Genomic DNA, 20,009 nt, shown 5'->3' with positions numbered 1-20,009 from the left:
AAACTCACTAAGCCGGCCAGGCACGGTGGCTCACGCCTGTAATCCTAGCACTCCCTAGCACTCGGGAAGGCTTCGGCAGGTGGATTGCTCGAGGTCAGGAGTTCAAAAGCAGCCTGAGCAAGAGCGAGAGCCCCGTCTCTACTATAAATAGAAAGAAATTAATTGGCCAACTAATATATATACAAAAAATTAGCTGGGCATGGTGGTGCAACCCTATAGTCCCAGCTACCTGGGAGGCTGAGGCAGCAGGATTGCTTAAGCCCAAGAGTTTGAGCTTGCTGTGAGCTAGGCTGACGCAAGGCACTCACTCAAGCCTGGGCAGCAAAGCGAGACTCTGTCTCAAAAAAAAATAAAAAGAAAAAAAAAAAAGAAAAGAAACTCACTAAGCCTTCTATTCTGTAAAATAAGGGTAATAAACGTATCCTACTTAAACTCCCAAGGTTGCTGTGAGGTTAAGATTTTTAAATGTATGGTATGGTTTTCTAAACTGTATCAGAAATACAAGATATTATTACAGCTTCAAAATATTTTTCTAATAACATATTATTTTATCCTATATTTTTCCTTCATCTCATTTATAGACACGTTTAACATCTTTTTAATTGTTCTTTCATCTCTCCCGCTAATCAATGCCAAAAAATATTTTAAAATCTAATAAGCATATCAAGCAGAACCTTGGAGGTAAGAAAAAAAATTTAAAACGTAAAAAAAATAATAAAAGAAAAAGTTAAAAAAAAATCTAAGCATAAAACACGCAAATGGATTAGTTACTGCTCAGTTAAACTATAGTCACAATGAGAATACATAAAATGAATGGAAATAGCTGGTTTTAGGAACTTCATCTACAAACTTTCCATGTCAAGTTTAATGTTGAAAATAATATTCTTTTCAATTTCTAATACTCTTAACAGGCCCAATAATTTGGTACAATGACTTGACCATTATGATTAAGCAACTACATTATAAGAGAACTACATAAATGCCTGACAAGGCATAAGTAAAAAGAAAGAGAATATAAGCAATCAATTGTAGGACCAATACAGCTAACAGCCAATTCTACAATTAAGCCATTATGAGTGGTTTGCAAACCCCCCCCAAAAATAGTAATTATTACTTTTGGGGACAGTATAAAAAAAGACAAAAGTCAAGAGAAGTTTGAGGCAAGCTGCATTTTGCTTATTCCATTGTCTATACACAAATAAACATTTTTAAAAATGTGCTGTTCAATTCAGAATGTCAGTCATTATAGAAAATACAAGGTAACTTGAGGCTATAATTAATTTTGGTTCCTGCATACCACGGCATGAAACACTCAAGTGCAACCGTTAGCACAGCTAATTTAATATCAAAAAGCAAAAGCAGCATGACAATTTGTTTCAAATGAGAAAATATTAAAGTCTGATAAAAATCAGCTAATTTTGCCTAACACTGAAATAGCATTTATATTGCTACTATGCAATTTTCACAATCCAGGAATGCTGTATACTCATCTGTTAACAAGGCAAAAAATATTAGGAGCATAGCAACCATAATTTGAAAATTTTATAGTATGAAAATTTTAATAGTATGTTTTAAACATATTAAAAAGTAAGTGATTTAAATGATTTGTTTATAGTTCTGTGAGCCTTGTTTAGTAAGAAACCCTGATCTAAATCCTTTAAAGGAAGTGTTAACTAATAACATGGTATAAAACTTTTATTCCATTAATCCTGATTTTCTGCTTCATAAAAGTAACATGAAGCCAATAAAACATTTTAATGTGTGATTGAAGTTTTGGTGTGAGAGATATGTAAAATGCCATTCTGATGAAGCTTCATAATTAATAGCCAAATGTTTAAAGTTGATAAATTAGAAAATAGTCATAGTTGTCAGGTTTTATTTTATAAAATGATTAAAACTTGATTTACAATAGCTGTTCCTTTCTTTGATCAGAAATCTTATTAGTATTAACTACTTGACAGAACTCAGTGATACAGCAATAATTTTTTAATTACAACAAAATGTGGATAGAGCATCTACAAAAAACAAACTGGTCTATAAAATTTGAGATACATGAACTTAATTATATACAACTTTTTAGAAAAGTGAACAGTACAAAAAGTGAGAAATACATATAATGTTACATAGGTATACATTTTCAAGAGACCTATGTATGTCATCACTAAAGATATTTTGATATAGGCTTCAAGACAATTTGGTGGCCAGAATAGAAGCCTACTTAGAAGGAAATAAAATTAATGATAATGGATTTCACAATCACAGTCTTAGCCCTGCCATTTTGAGAGAGCAACTACAAGATGATGGTTAAGAGCCTGTTTTAGGTATCTCTGCCACTTACTAATATGACCTTGAAAGTGGTTAAATGATCATATATAAGTACTGGCAAGAATATGCAGAAATGGGTGCAAATTCTATTGGTGCAAACATAAATTAGTACAAACTGTCTGATGGGCAACATTGATTGAAATTTCAATTGTACCTCTCTTTAAAACAGCAATTCTACATCTAGATATTCATACTATAAGCAAGCTAAATATTTTTCCATCAATAAAGGCTTAGTTAAATAAACTACATGGACTATGCAGCTATAAAAAGAGAAAGAGGTATAGTGCTTATGTACTGACATGGGAAAACACTGCAAAATACTAAATGAAAAAAATTACAGCAGCTTATTGTCTAATTATATTTTTACCTTGTTTAAATCAAACATGTGCATGTACTAAAGGAGAAGTGGATTTGGGAGGGATTCTCACTTTTTCCTTTGAATTACTGTATTCTCTTACATGTATAGAATGTACAACTTCTACATTTAAAAATTATTTTACAAAGCCATACCAAAAGAAGGAAATAGGTCATAGTATAAAAGTCAAAAACTCTAATTGCTATTGTTTTGACAGTGCCATTATGGTTCTGAAAAAGAGAAAAAAGATGCTCAAGGATCTGATTCAAAGTAGGCCATGTCATGCCCACAATCTCCAACTTTTCCAACAAAGCCATCTTGAGATTAAAACACTGCAAAAACATAGCCTGTCCTTACCAACATTTAGTATAGTCCAACTTCTTAACTTCAGCCATTCTAGAAGATACATAATGGTATCTTATTGTGGTTTTAATTTGCATTTCCCAAATGACTAATGATGTTCAACATCTTTTCATTTGCTTATATGCTGTCTGTATATCTCCTATAGTGAAGGGTCTATCCAAAAATTTTACACATTTTTAATTGGTGTATTTCTTTCCTTATTGGTGAATTTGAAGAGTTCTCTATATATCCTAGATAAAAGTTACTGATCAGATATATGCTTGGCAAACATTTTCTCCCAATCTGTGGCTTCTCTCTTCATTCTCTTACCATTTCTTCATTCTCTTCATTCTTCTTCATTCTCTTACCATTTCTCTGTCTTTTGAAAAACAGATTTTAATTTTGATACAGTCTAATTTATTAATTTGTTCTTCTATAAACTGTCCTTTTGATGTTGTATCTAAGAAAGCATTACCTATAAACTGTCCTTTTGATGTTGTATCTAAGAAAGCATTACCAGAGGTCTCAAAAATTTCCTCCTATGGTTTCTTCTAGAAGCATTATAGTGTTAGGTTTTACATTTAAGTCCACAAGCCATCATTTTGAGTTAATTTTTGTACATGGTACAAGGTATAGATCCAAGTTCATTTTTCTGTATATCAATATCCAAATGTTCAGCACCATTGTAGAAAAGGCTACAATTCTTCCACTGTGTTGCCATTATGGCTTTGTTAAAAACTCAGTTATCTGTATATAAGTGTGTTTATTTCTGGACTACCTATTCTGTTTCATTGAATTACCTATTTTTATGCCAATACTATTTTTACTATAGCTTTATAATTCTTGAAATTAGATAGTGTTAACTCCCCACGTTATTCTTTTTCATAGTTGTTTTGACTACTCTAAGCTCCTTAATTTTCACATAAATTTTAGAATCACCTTGTCCATTTCCACCAAAAAAGTCTGCAAAGATTGGAGTATAATTCTCTTGAAACTATAGATTAATGTGGTGGAAATCAACATTTTAAATTTTAATACAGTTAAGTCTTCCAACTCAGGAACAGAATATACAGTGAAATCTCATTACTAACATGCTGTCAGCTGAGTTCAATGGCTCACACCTGTAATCCTAGCGCTTTGTGAAGGAAGCCAAGGCAGGAGAATCGCTTGAGGCCAGGAGTTCAAGACCAGCCTGGACATCACAGTGAGACCCCATCACTACAAAAAATTTTAAAAATAAATAAGATGATATGCAGTGATAGTTAGATGAATTAGCAAATACTGGACCACTGCTCCCAGGGGAAATACAGGGTTAGGTTGCTGTATGCCTCGAGCCACATTTTGTCAACTGATCAATACATAACTCTATTTTGTGTATGTTTCTGTTTAAAGACCCTTATTTAATATATATTATTAATATGTTTTGTTGACTAACATTGTTGATTAATTCAGGTCCAACAGCACTGTAACTCCTACCTGAATGAAGATTATCTAAGACATATATTTTCTCCATAAGGCACACTAGGAGCCTTCTTGTCCTTAGAAACACCATACAGCACTTAAGCACTATGGTTGGGGGCCATTTTAAACAAAGAAATAACCAACAAAAAGCACAAACATGGAAAATATGTGGCACTCAATAAATCAAGAAAGGGCCACTTGCTTACAGTATGAAATCTGGCACAGGAAAGTAGAGTGTCACTGCCTTGTTCAATCTCAGTTGGGAATGTGTGCCTTGGGTGACTCTAATTTTTTGCCTGTCTTCAAAGTATCCTCAAATGACCACAAAAGTGCCACATATATTGATTTTGGAGTTACAAACAAAATTTTAGACCGGGCATGGTAGCTCACGCCTGTAATCCTAGCACTCTGGGAGGCCGAGGTGGGAGGATCATTTGAGCTCAGTAATTCAAGACCAGCCTGAGCAAGGGCGAGATCAGGTCTCTACAAAAAAAAAAAAAAAAAAAAAAACGAAAGAAATTAGCTAGACAATTAAAAAATCATGAGTAATGAGGATCAACGGTATCTCTCAAATTATTTAAGAATCCTTTAATTTCTTACAGTGATATTTTGTAGTTCTCATTTTTCTTGTAAATCTATTTTGTCTGATATTTGTAGACTGACTATAGCTCTCTTTTCTCTACCATTTGCATAGAATTTTTTTTTTCCATCCTTTCACTTCCAACCCATTTGTGTTTGGGTTTAAAGTGAGTCTTTGTAAACAGCATATAGTTGGGCAATATGTATTTATTTAATTATTTATTTTTATTTTTTGAGACAGTCTAGGACCTTCAGGGCAATGCTGAATAGAGCTGGCGAAAGTGAGCATCTCTGTCTTGTTCTTAAATTTTTTTTTTAAAAAGTGCTCAGTTGTTCACCCATAACTACAATGTCAGCTAATGAGGTTTTTCATAGATGTACATTAATAGATTGAGGATGTTCACTTTTATTCCTAGTTTGCTGACAGTTTTAATCAATAATGGATATTGGATTTTATCGAATGATTTTTCTACACCTATTGAGATAATCATGTGATTTTTACATTTTAGTTTGTTAATATAGCAAGTTACATTGCTGATTTTTTCTAACATTAAACCAACCCCACATTTCTGAGATGAACCCCACATGGTCATGACATATTGTCCTTTCGATATACTATTGAGTTAGATTTGCTAAAACTTAAGTTTAGATTTTGGCAATTATATTTGTGAGACATATTGGTCTACAGGTTTCTTATATTTATTTCTGATATCCCAGTAATGTTGGCATCATAAACCTTGGAAAATATGCCCTCCACATCAATATTTTTGAAAATGTTCTATAAAACTGATATTATTTTTTCCATAAATATTTGGTATAATTCACCAGTGAAACTACCTGGACCTGGAGTTTTCTTTGTGAGAATATTTTTAACTACAATTTCTATTTCTTTAACACATAAAGAGCTATTCAGGTTACCTATTTTCTTCTGCTTCCTTTGGGATTAATTTCTTCTTATTATTCTAATTTCTTAAGATGGATGCTAAAGTCATTTATTTAAGATCTTTCTTCTTTTATAATATAGATATTTAATGCTATAAATTCCCCCTAAGTACTGTCTTAGTGACATCTTCTAATACTGTGGTCCCCAGAGTCCCCAACCCCCCTTGGTCATGGACCAGTATGGGTCTGTGGCCTATTAGGAACCAAGCCACACAGGAAGAGGTGAGCAGCAGACACGTGAGCAAAGCTTCATTTGTATTTATAGCCACTCCCATGGCTCACATCACTGCCTGAGCTCCGCCTCCTATCAGATCAGTGGCAGCATTAGATTCTCATAGGAGCACAAACCCTACTGTAAACTGCACATGAAGGGATCCAGGTTGTGCATGCCTTATGAGAACCTAATGCCTGATGATCTGAGGTGGAGCTGAGGCAGTGAAGCTACAGAGTGGCTGCAAATACAGATAATCATTAGCAAAGAGGTTTGACTGCACAGAGACCATAATAAATCAACTGCTTTCAGACTCATATCAAAACCCTATCAATCGGCCGGGCACTGTGGCTCACGCCTGTAATCCTAGCTCTTGGGAGGCCGAGGCGGGCGGATTGCTCAAGGTCAGGAGTTCAAAACCAGCCTGAGCAAGAGCGAGACCCCGTCTCTACTATAAACAGAAAGAAATTAATTGGCCAACTGATATATATATAAAAAATTAGCCGGGCATAGTGGCACATGCCTGTAGTCCCAGCTACTCGGGAGGCTGAGGCAGCAGGATCGCTTGAGCCCAGGAGTTTGAGGTTGCTGTGAGCTAGGCTGACGCCACGGCACTCACTCTAGCCTGGACAACAAAGTAAGACTCTGTCTCAAAAAAAAAAAAAAAAACCCCTATCAATGAGTGTCAAATGTCAATTAAGCTGCATCTGGTGACAGGCTTGATAGTGGCAAGTGAGCATCTTACCACCCCACCCCCACCCCTGGTCAGTGGAATAATTGTCTTCTATGAAACCAGTCCCTGGTGGCAAAAAGGTTGGGGACCACTGTTCTAATATGTTGGATTGCCATGGTTATTTAGCTTAAAATACTTTCTAATTTCCCTTTTCATTTCTTTGTTTATTCATGGATTACTTACAAGTGTTATTTTATTTCCAAATATTTGGAGATTTTCCAAAGATTTTTCTGCTAATGATTTCTAATTCCATTGTAATTAGATAATTTTTTTATTATCTGAATCCTTTTGAATTCATTAAGAATTCAACTGAATTCATTCATTGCCCAGGTATAATTTATTTTTGTAAATGTTTTATATAATACTGTGAACAAATGTGTATTCTCTTCTTAGGTGAAGTGTTCTATAAAAGCAATCAGGTCAAGTTGGTTAACAGCTGGTTACTGTTGTAATCAATCAAGTTGGTTTCTCAAGTGTGCATAAACATGTAACATTCTTATATTACCTTAATTAACTGACCCCTTTATCATTATGAATGAAATGACCTTCTTTATCCTTGGTAATATTCCTTGCTCTGAAATCTACTTTGTCTGATACTAATATAACCACTTCAAGTTTCTTCTGACTAGGTTACCATGTTATATCTTTTTCCATTTTTACTTTTAACCTATTTGTGTTTACATTTAAAGTATTTCTTGTAGGCTAGCATATAGCTGGCTCTTGCCCAATCTGACAATCTTGGCCTTTAAATTGGGATGTTTAAACTATTCGCATTTAATGTGATTATTCAAATAGTTAGGACTGATTCTATCATCTTGCTATTTGTTTCATATTTGTCCCATTTGGTCTTTGTTCTCTTTTTCATTTTTTCTTGGCTTCTGTTGGATTATTTTGCATGACTCCATTTTATGTCTTTTTTTGGCTTATTAGTTATAATTGTTTTGTTATTTTAGTGGCTGCTCTAGGCTTTATAGTATACATCTTCAACTTAGGATATTATACCACCTCACACAAAGCATAAGAATCTTATTATAGTATACTTCCATTTCTCTCTCCCTGCCTTTAAGTTATGACAATGCATTTTACTTTTATATATGCTATAAAAGTATATGTAGGCCGGGCACAGTGGCTCATGCCTGTAATCCTAGCACTCTGAGAGGCCGAAGCAGGCGGACAGCTCAAGGTCAGGAGTTCAAGACCAGCCTGAGCAAGAGTGAGACCCCATCTCTACTATAAATAGAAAAAAATTAATTGGCCAACTAAAAATATATAGAAAAAATTAGCTGGGCATGGTGGCTCATGCCTGTAAGTCCCAGCTACTTGAGAGGCTGAGGCAGGAGGATCACTTGAGCCCAGGAGTTTGAGGTTACTGTGAGCTAGGCTGATGCCACAGCACTCGAGCCCAGGCAACAGAGTGAGACTCTGTCTCAAAAAAAAAAAAAAAAAGTATATGTAGGTTATTAATAACTTATTTTTTGCTTTAAATAATTATCTTTTAAAGAGATTTAACTAATAAGAAAAAAATCTTACATATTTACCCAAGTAGTTATCATTTCTGATGTTCTTCTTTCATGTAAATCTATATTTCATCTGGTATTATTTTCCTACTGTCTAAAGGGCTAGTTTAAAATTTTCTTCTAGAGGGGGAGTGTTAATAATGGATTCCATCAGCTTTTGTGTGTTTGAAAATATCGATCTCATCTTTGTTTCTGAAATATATTTTTGTCAGATACAGTATTCTAGATTGATAATTTTCATCTTTCAGTACTTTAAAGATGCTTCTCCATTGTTTTCTAGCTTATATTATTTCTGATAAAAAATCTATTATCATTTTCTTTGTTCCTTTGCACATAACATGACCATGTCTTTTTTTCTCTGACTGCTTTTAAGATTTTCTCTTTATCACTTACATTCAGCAATTTAGTTACAATGTACAGTGAGTCCTCCCTTAATGCCATGATAGGTTCTTAGAAACTGTGACTTTAAGTGAAACAAAGTATAACAAAACCAATTTTACCACAGGCCAATTGATATAAACAGGAGTTAAGTTCCTATAGCTTATTTCTGGTCAGAAAAACATCACCGAACTTCTAATATGAGACACTGAAATAAGAGTGAGGTATACATAAAGAAAGATTAATAATAACAATGTAATTGTCTACACAATTATTCCACTTCAGGGTCCCAGGTGCCCGGAGCTTATCCCAGCAACTCAGAGTGCAAGAAGGGAACCAATCTGGAAAGGATACCATTCCATTCAGGGCACACTCACACCAACACCCATACCTCACTCATGCTGGGACAATTCAGACATGCTAGTTAGCCTGATATGCACATCTCTGGGATGTGGGTGAAAACCAGAGTATCCAGAGAAAACCCATGCAGACATGAGGAGAACATGCAAACTCCACACAGACAGTGGCCCCAGCCAGGAATCAAATTTTTTCTCATCAATATTATAATGAGATGGCTTTGAAGGAAACAACATTTTCGAGGACCTGCTGTACCTTGGTGTAGTTTTCTTTATGTGTCTTATATTTAAAATTCATTGAACTTTTGATCTGTAAGTTTTATTAAAGCTAAAAAGGTTTTGGCTATTATTTCCTAAAATATATTTTTTTGTACACTGCCTTCTCTGGGAACTATAATTACTTGTATATTTGGCTGCTTAAAGGTATCCCAAAGCTCACTGATACTTTCTATATTTTTTCTTTTTTCTCTATTTCATTCTGGATCATTTCTATTGCTATGCCTTCACTAGTTCATTAGTCATTTTTTCTACAATGTCTAAGTTGTCATTAATCTTATCCAGTATATTTGTCATCTTAGACGTAGCTTTCACCTTTACAGTTTAACATGGGACTTTTTGTATCTTGTATATCTCTTACTTTTTTAAACATGTAGAGGACAGTTATAATAGCTGATTTTAAAGTCCTCTGCTGATTCTACCATATATATCACAGTTCTGTGTTGATCCCGATTGATTATTCTTCTCATTATGGGTCATACTTTCATGCTTCTTTGCATACATGGTAATCTTTGACTGAATGATATACATTGTGAATGTTACCTTGTTGCATATTAGACATTTTTCATCCCTATAAATTGTCTTGAACTTTGTTCTGGGATACAGTTAAGTCATTTAGAAACAGTTTTTCCTTTCAAGTCTTGCCTTTATAATTGGCTAGCTGGCTCCATAGCAGCAGTATCTCAACTTAGGGCGTCTGCCAGGCTCCATGCCTCAGCTTTTACTCCCTATGCCACATGCTGAAAATCTCTTAACGCAATAGGCTGGGGCAACTGTAGAATAGAGCTCACCTTTTTTGTTTCTCAGATCTTGGGAATCAGTGACCTTCACTGCCTGCTATTCAATGTCTTCAGAACTATTGTTTCCATGTATTTTGTCTTTTTTGTGGGGAGGGGTGGGATTGTTTCAAGAAGAGAATAAACATGGTCCTTGTTATACCCCAGATGCAGAAGTCCCCATTCATGCTTGTATGTTTAATCTATCTTTGTCTTTCTGTTTAAAGTGAGTTTCTTGTAATTATCGTATAGAGACAGTCCCCAACTTAAGAAAGTTCAATTTATGGTTTTTTGACTTTATGATGGTGAAAAAGCAACATGTATTTAGTAGAAACTATGCTTTGAGTACCCACACAATTCTGTTTTTACTTTCAGTACAGTATTCAATAAATTATATGACATTCAATACTTTATTATAAAACAGGCTTTATGTTATTTTGTCCAAATATAGGTTAATATAAGTATTTTGACCATGTTTAAGGTAGACGAGGCTAAGCTATGATGATGTTCAGTAGGTTAGGTATATTAAATGCATTTTCAACTTTTTTTTTTTTTTTTTTTTTTGAGACAGAGTCTCCCTTTGTTGTCCAGGCTAGACTGAGTGCCGTGGCATCAGCCTAGCTCACAGCAACCTCAAACTCCTGGGCTCGAGAGATCCTTCTGCCTCAGCCTCCCAAGTAGCTGGGACTACAGGCATGAGCCACCATGCCCGGCTAATTTTTTATATATTTATCAGTTGGCCAATTAATTTCTTTCTATTTATAGTAGAGACGGGGTCTCGCTCTTGCTCAGGCTGGTTTTGAACTCCTGACCTTGAGCAATCCGCCCGCCTCAGCCTCCCAAGAGCTAGGATTACAGGCGTGAGCCACCGCGCCCGGCATTTTCAACTTTTGATATTATCAACGTACAATGGGCTATCAGGACATAAGCCCATCATAAGTCAAGGAATATATGTACTTGGGTCTTGCTTTACAATCCAATCAGACAATCCTTGCCTTTTAATTGGAGTGTTTAGGCCATATATATTTATCGTACTTTCAATATGCTTAGATTTATCTCTACTGTTTTGCTATATTTTAGTTCATGTGATATTTGTTCTTTTTTTCATCTTTATCTATCTTCTTTTGGAGTGATTATTTTTTAATATTACATTTTATCTCCCCTATGGGCTTATTATTACTTTGTTTTACTGCAATTGCTCTAAAATATACACAGCCTATCTTCAAATAAGTATCATACCACTTCATGTGTGGTAAAAGCATCTAACAATTTCTATATTTTCCCTCCCTTTGCCTCATTCTTTATGCTACTGACATCAATTTATTTCTGTGTATGTTATAATCCCCCAATACACTGTACTTTTGCTTTAGTCAGTTACCTTTTAAAGACATTAAAAATGAATAAACTGTCTTTTGTATTAGGTCATTAAATATGAAATGTCTGATTTCAAATCAAAAGTGTAGTTTATCATATCTCAAACAAGAAGCAGTACAGTTAATCACAGTAGGTGCCTAAACTATCGACACAGTTTTGTCATCTTAACAGTAGCTTGTTTATGCCAGCAGCAAAGAAGCCTGGAGGGCCAGTGGTAATGAAATCGCAAAAGGCCTTCTCCACAGCTTAGTGAGAATTGAATATTTTTCCTTGCAAGAAGTGGTCCAAAGCCTAGAAGAAGTAGTAGGCAGTTGGTGCAAGGTCTGGTGAGTACAGTAGATGACAGAGAGTTTCCAAGTCCAGCTTCTGTAGTTTGAGCAGCATTGTTTATGTGACATGTGGTCAAGCATTGTCTTGCAAGAGGATTGGCCTGTCTCTATGGACCAATCTCAGCTACTTAATCGCAAACATCCTCATCACTTCCTCCAACTGGTGGCAGTAGACATCCGCTGTAATCGATTGACCAGGTTTCATGATGCTGTAGTGAGTAATACCAGTGCTGGACCACCAAACACACACGGTTAACTTTTTTTGATGAATATTCAGTTTTGGACTATGTTTTGGCTCTTCATCGTTATCCAACCATTATGCCAAATGCTTGCAATTGTCAAAAAGAATCCATTTTTCATCACACGTTAACAATATGATAAAGAAATGGTTCACCTTTATGTTGTGACAACAAAGGCAAGCTTCAATACAATTTCTGTTCTGACGCTCTTTTAATTCATGTGGAACCCATCTATCCAGCTTCTTTACCTTGCCAGCTTGTTTCAAATGACTCAATATTGTGAGAATAGTACCATCGAACCTTGCTGCCAATTCACATGTAGGTTGAAATGGATTTGCTTCCACTACAGCTTTCAGTTCATCATTATCCACCTTCATCTCAAGTCACCCATATGGCTCACTTTCAAAATTAACACACTGACTGCCACAGTAGAAAAAAATTTTTTTTCCTTGGGGCCACAATGTTTTATTACAAAAATAGAATGCAAATTTTGAAAACAAAAACGATCCTTTCTAACTTAATGAAAAATTTGCTACTTTTTTTTTTTCTGTGCATGAATGATACGCAACTTGAAAAATAGTTCACACAGCTCCCAAGGTGAAGAGACATGTGAGTTACATATGCTTCACAGGGCCCTGGGTTCAAAACGAACATGAGTTAAATACCACCCACATGACAGTTAATGTGTTAAAATCACAGGAATGGAACTTCTCAAACCATTGACGTACTGTGCATTCATCAGCCACATCCTTCATAAATACTTTGTTGACACTTCAAGCTGTCTCCACTGCATTGGTTCCATAATGGAACTCATGTTCGAAAATAACACACATTTTTGACTTATCTATGGTTTCACAAAAATTGCTCTAAAAAAATTTGAAAGATTATCACAAGCTGAAACATACGTTTGAAAGACTGAGGATATACCTTCATAATAAACATAAAACAAGAAGTGTCAAAGTGAAATGTCAGAGATATCAACTCTCGAAGTTAGTACTTAAGGAAACCAGACATTTCATGCTATTATTAATAACCCAATATTTACCCTATATTTTATCATTTCTTGCAAATATCATTTCTTTCCAAATATCCAAATTTCCAACTGCTAGCATTTTGTTTCTGCCTAAAGAATTTCCTTCAAGACTTCTTGTAGGGCAGGTCAGCTAAAAAAGAATTCACTTATATTTTGCTAGTCCTAAAGTCACTTTCTTTGCAAATCATTTATTTGATAGGGGATTGATATCTAGATTATATAAAGGATTGTTACATCTCAACAACAAAAAACCCAATTTAAAAATTGGCAAAGAATTTTAATAGACATTTCTCCGGAAATGATATATAAATGGCCAGCATATGAAAAGACGCTCAACATCACTCACTGTCAGAGAAATGCAAATGGAAGACAGCAAAATATCACTTCACACCCATTAAGATGGCTATTTGTGGGCAAGGGGAAGGGGGATGGAGGAACGGAAAGGGAAGAGGAAGGAGAAGGGGGAAGGGGGAAGGGGAAGAGGAAGGGAAGGGAAAAGGAAATTGGTATTGGTGAGAATGTGGAGAAATTGGAATCCTTGTGCATTTCTGTATGCAACTGCTATGGAAAACTGTATGGCAGGTTCTCAAAAAATTAAACATAGAATTACCATATGATTCAGCAGCTTCGCTTCTAGATAAATACCCAGAACAACTGAGAGCATGGACTAGAACAGATATTTGTTCCGCCATGTTCACAGCAGCATTATTCACAATAGATGAAAAGTAGAAGCAACCCAAGTGTCCCTCACTAGATGAATGAATAAAACAAAATGTAGTATACATATACAATGGAATATTATTCAGCCTTAAAAATGAAGGAAATTCTTTTCCATCCATGCTACAATATGGATGAACCTTAAAGATATTATGCTAAGTAAAATAAACTATTCACAAAAGGACAAATATTGTATGATTCCACTTATATTAGGTACTTAGAGTGGTCAAATTCACAGAGACATAAAGTATAATGGCAATTGTCAGGGGCTAGGGGGTGGAAGAATGGAGAGTTAGTGTTTAATGGATACAAAGTTTTAGTTTAGAAAAATGAAAAACAACTAGAGATGAAAGATGGTGATGGCTGCAGAACAATGTGCATGTAAATGTAGTTAATACCACATGTACTTAAAATGGTTACAATAGGTCGGGCATGGTGGCTTACCCCTGTAATCCTAGTATTCTGTGAAGGTGAGGCAGGAGGATCGCTCGAGGTCAGGAGTTCAAGAACAGCCTGAGCAAGAATGAGATCCTGTCTCTACTAAAAAAATAGAAAGACATTAGTTGGACAACTAAAAATATATCTATAAAAAATCAGCTGGGCATGGTGGCACATGTCTGTAGTCCCAGCTACTCAGGAGGCTGAGGCAGTAGGATTTCTTGAGCCCTGGAGTTTGAGATTGCTGTGAGCTAGGCTGACGCCACAGCACTCTACAGGGGACAACAGAGTGAAATTCTGTCTCAAAAAAAAAAAGAAAAAATGGTTACGATGATAAATTCTGTTATGCATATTTTAACATAATTAAAAATTGTGCTTAATCTTGGATTAAAAAAGAAAACACAACAACAAAGAGTCACTTCCTTTTGAAAAGTATTTTCAGTGTGAATAGAATCCTAGGCTAGCAAGTATTTTTCTTCCATTAAAGATGTTGCTCCATCTTTTCTGGCTTGCAATTTCTAAGAAAATCTTTGTCATTCTTATTTCTGTGCTCATAATGTGTCATTTTACCTCCAGCTGCTCTTATCATTTTCTTTCCATACCTGCTTTTCAGGTATTTGTTTATGATGTCCCTTCTGGGTTTTCTTCTAAATCTTTCTTCTACTTTAGGTTCATTGATTTCTTACCATCCGTGGGCTTATAGTTTAGTTTCACTAAACAGAGGTTTTCAGTCATTATTTCTTCTAATATTTTGCCTGTTCTGCTTCTCTTCTCCTGAGACTCTAATTATTAATACATGTATCTTAGACACTTGATTCCACAGATCACTGATGCTCTGGGTTTGTTGTTTTTTTCTTCAGTCTTTCCACTCTGTTTCATTGTGGACAGTCAGTATTGTTATGTATTCAAGCCCACTGATCTTTTCTTCTACAGTGTCTTCTACAGATTAACCACTATTATTCCCATCCAGTATATTTTTTGTTTCAGATATTGCATTCCTCATCTCTAAAACTCCCATTTCGGTATGTTTTATAACTTCTATTTATTTCCATATCATGTTCCTGTTTTGTTCTCCCTTCTTCAACATTTAGAGCATATTAACAGTAGCTCTTTTATATTTGTCTGATAAATCAGTCATCTTTGTCATTTTTGGGTCTCTTTCTATTCAGGTATTTTTTTTTTTAATCACTGTCTATGGATCTTATTTTTATACTTCTTTGCAAGCATTTTAATTTCTCATTGAGGTAAAACTGACATACCATCAAATTAAACTGTGTAAAGTGAACAATCCAGAAGCATTTAGTATATTCACAGTTCTGTGCAACCACCATCAATATCTATTTCCAAAATATTGTTATCATACCAAAAGGAAAGCCCATACCCACTCAGCAGCTGCTCCCAATCCCCATTCCCCCCAGGCCCTGGCAACCACCAATCTGTACTCTATCCCATAGATTACCTATTCTGGATATTTCTTATTAAGTGGAATCATACAATATGTGACCTTTTGTGTGTTACTTCTTTCATGCAACATAATGTATTAACATAAGGTTCATCTGCATTATAGCATACATCAATACTTCATTTTTTTAATGGCTAAACAATATTTTATGAAATGTAGATAGCCACAATTTGTTTACCCATTATCCATTGATGAACATTTGGGCTATTTCCATCATTTAGATATTGTAAATAGAGCTGCTATGAACACGTTTGTAGATGTATTTTCAGTACGTATTTTCAATTCTTTTGGATTTATACCTAGGAGTGGAATTCATGGGTCATATGCTTTACTTTGAGGAACTGTCAAAGTCTTTCCCACAGAGACTGAACCATTTTACAGTCCCACCAGCAACAAACAAGGGTTCCAGCTTCTCCACATCCTTGTCAACACTTGTTATTGTTGGTCTTTTGATTGTAGCCATCCTAGTAGGTGTAAAGTGGTATCTTGTTGTTTTCATTTACATTTCCCTGATCTCTAATAATGTTGAACATTTTTTCATGTGCATACCTGAATAATATATCTTCTCTGGAGATATGTCTATTCAAGTCCTTTGACCATTTTTAGTTGGGTTGTCTTTTTGTTGTAGAGTTCTAAGAGTTTTAGTTCTTATATTTAGGCCATTGATCCATTTTGAGTTAATTTTTGTATATAATGTGAAGTAGGGGTTCAACTTTTATTGTTTTGCATGGGGATCTCCAGTAATCCTAGAACCATTTATTGAGGAGATTATTCTTTGCCCATTGAATGGTCTTGGCATTCTTGCCAAAAATCAATTGCTTATGAATATATTGGTTTTTTTCTAGACTCTCAATTCTATTCTATTGGTCTATATATCTAATCTATCCTTATGCCAGTACCACCCTGTTTTGATTATTGTTTCACAGTAAGTTTCAAAATTGGGAAGTATGAGTCCTCTAACTGTATTCAAGATTGTTTTGGCTATTTGGGCCTGCTGAAATTCCATACGAATTTGAAAATCAGCTTCTCCATTTTTACAAAAAAGGCCACTGGAATTTTGATATATTGTATTAAGTCTGTAGATTTTCTTGGACAGTACTGCCATCCTAACAATATTAAGTCTTCCAATTCATGAATACAACACGTCTTCCCACTTATCTAGGTCTTCTTTAATTTCTTTCAAGGATGTTTTGTAGTTTTCACTGTACAAGGCTTTAATGAAGAATCTACTCCTTTATGTTTTTTGAATGCTATTATAAATGAAATTTTTAAAAATTTCTTTTTGGATTGTTGACTGGTGGTATACAGAAACACAACTGTTTTATCTTTGTTTATCTTGCACCTATAACTTTGCTCAACTTACTTATTAGCTTCAGTGGAGTTAGATTCTTTGGGATTTTCTATATATAAGATCATATCATCTGCAAATAGAGATAGTTTTATTTCTTCCTTCCCAATTTGGATGTCTTTATTTATTTTTCTTGTCTAATTTCTCTGGCTATCAATTTCAATACAATTTAAATAATAGTGGTGAAAATGGGTATCCTTGCTTTCCTGATCATAAGGGAAAGATTTCAGTGTTTCACCATTGAGTTGGATGTTAGCTGTGGGTTTTTCAGAAATGCTGAATGTTGAGGAAATGTTAAAGAAGTTCCCTGCTATTCCTAATTGTGAGTGTTTCTATAATGAACAGCTGTTGGATTCTGCCAAATGTTTTCTGCATGAACTGAGATGATCATGTGTGGTTTTTTTCGTTTTTTCCCCTTCATTCTATTGATGTGGTATAACACATTAATTCAATTCCTTATGTTTAATCACCCTTGCATTCCTGGGATAAATCCCACTTGGTTATGGTATATTCCTTTAAACATGCTCTCAGGTTCTGTTTGTTACTATTTTGTTGAATTCTGCATCTATATTTATAAGGAATATTGGTCTGTAGTTTTCTCATGGTGTCTTTGTTTGGCTTTAGTATCAGGCTTAATACTGGCCTCAAAGAATGAGTCAGGAAGTATTCTTATTTTTTCCTCTCCCATTTCTTGGAAGAGTCTAAGAGGACCTGGTATAAATAAATTCTTCTTTAAATATTTGGTAAAATTCACCAGAGAAACCACCTGGTCCTGGACTTTTGTTTGAGAGATTCTTTTTATTAATTTAATCTGTTTACAGGTCTGTTCATATTTTCTATTTCTTCTTGAGTTAGTTGTGGTAATAGTGTGTCTAAGAATTTGTCCATTTCATGTAGGTTATCCAATTTGTTGGCATACAATTGTCCATAGTATCCTCTTTAATCCTTTTTATTTCCTTTAGGTAACGTCTCCACATTAATATCTGATTTTAGTTATATGCATCTTTTTTTTATTTATTTTTTTGTTCTTGTTTATTTTTTTATTTTTTTTAGTTATATGCATCATTGTTCTTTTTTTCCTTGTCAGTCTAGCTTAAGGCTTGTCAATTTATCTTTTCAAAGAATGAACTTTTGGTTTTGCTAATTCTCTATATTGTTTTCCTATTCACTCAGTGTTCATTTATCTCTTAACCTTTATTTCCTTTTTTCTTCTAGCTTTGAATTTAATTTGCTCCTTATTTTCTAGGTCCTTTAAAGTGTTAGGTTATTTATTTGAGATCTTTCATCTTTTTTAAGGTAAGGGTTTACTGCTATTAATTTCCCTCTAAGTATTGCTTTTGCTGCATCACATAAGTTATATATGAGTCTATTTTCGTGTCTAAATCTTCTAATTTCCCATTTGTCTCTAAATCTTCTAATTTCCCCTATGATTTCTTCTTTGACTTCTTAGTTATTTAAGACTGTTTAATTTCCACACATTTGAAAATTTTCCAGTATTTCTTCTGCTATTAATTTCTAACTTCATTCCATTGTAGTTGGAGAAGATATATAGCATGATTACAATCTTTTTTAATTGATTAAAACTTGTTTTGTAACCTAACATATGCTGGAGAATGTTTCCTGTACACTTAAGAATATGTATGCTGCTGTCATTGAATGTTCTATGTCCGTTAGGTCTAGTTAGTTTATACTGCTGTTCAAGTCCTCTATTTCCTTACTGATATATTCGGTCTAGATGTTCTATTCATTAACTGTGAGGCAAGGATGTTAACTCTTGAATGAATAACAAATACTGTGAATCTTCCCAGGCACAGTGGCTCATGCCTGTAATCCTAGCACTTTAGAGGCAAAGGTGGGAGGATTGCTTGAGGCCAAGAGTTCTAGACCAGCCTGAACAACATAGCGAGATCCTGTCTCTACAAAAAATAAGAAAACTTATCTGGGCTCTTCTCAATGCTCCGTGTATTAAAAGGTCTTTCACTCTGAAGAGTGGAAACACAAACTATCTCCAGCCTTGTGTGAACTCTGGAAATTGCTTTTCTTAGTACTTTCCAGTAGTTTTTTTCTCTGGCTTCAAGCAAGTCCTGTCAGTCATCTACAAATCAGAAGTCAGCCCTCCAGAATGCATGAACATTTGTGTGTGCTCTCTTGCTTTTTAGTATATGCTTCTCTACCTCCAGCCCCCATGTCTCCTTTTTCTCGGGTACTCTGTCCTACGATTCTAACCACTTTGGCCTCCCCAAATTCTTATCTTTGTCTCTTTATCTCAACAAGATGGCTGGGCTCCATTCTGGTTCCTCCTCTTTGCCTGGCAACCAATAAGCTGCCTCTAGGCTCTACTGCAAGCTGGTATAATTGAAGAGCTTTACTTCATTTGTTTCCATTCTCTCAGGAACTACAGTCTGGTCCTGCCTGTCATCCAATGTTTAAAAACCATTGTTTATATATAAGTTTTCAAGCTGAATAAGGGTACATTTTTGCTGTATAATAAATTACTCCAAATTTAGCAACTTAGAAAAAAGAGCATTTATTGTTTTCACAAGTTTCTGAGGGTCAGCAATCAGGAAGCAGCTTAGATAGATGGTTCTGGTTCAGGCTTTCTCATGAGGTTGCAGTCAACATGTCAGTGGACAGTATTCTAGAGCTAGAAGCTTGACTAGGGCAAGAAGATCTGCTTCCAACAAGGCCCAATCACATACTGTCAGAGGCCTCAGTTCCTTGTTGGCTGTTGTCAGGAAGCCTCAATTTCTCACATGCCACTCCATCAGACTATTCACAGCATGGCAGCTAACTTCTCTAGGAGTGAGCAATCCAAGGG

The 20,009-nt window shown here is 35.0% G+C and overlaps 1 protein-coding gene across 10 annotated transcripts in view; it reads right to left on the bottom strand.

The window, feature by feature from the left end:
* STAU2 (staufen double-stranded RNA binding protein 2) overlaps positions 1–20,009 on the bottom strand; it is a 311,803-nt gene that overhangs the window by 278,332 nt on the left and 13,462 nt on the right. The window contains exon 1 of one of the 10 annotated variants that reach the window (XM_076005215.1): positions 14,388–14,517. The exons of the other annotated variants lie outside the window; for them this stretch is intronic. The gene's annotated coding sequence lies outside the window, so the exon portion shown is untranslated. Of the gene's footprint in view, positions 1–14,387; positions 14,518–20,009 lie in introns of those variants that run through there. 10 annotated transcript variants of the gene reach the window in all.

Source organism: Microcebus murinus, chromosome 7 (genome assembly GCF_040939455.1).
Source record: "Microcebus murinus isolate Inina chromosome 7, M.murinus_Inina_mat1.0, whole genome shotgun sequence".
NCBI lineage: Eukaryota > Metazoa > Chordata > Mammalia > Primates > Cheirogaleidae > Microcebus > Microcebus murinus.
Note: the sequence above shows the minus strand (reverse complement) of the source record. Positions and strands in the feature narration are given on the sequence as shown.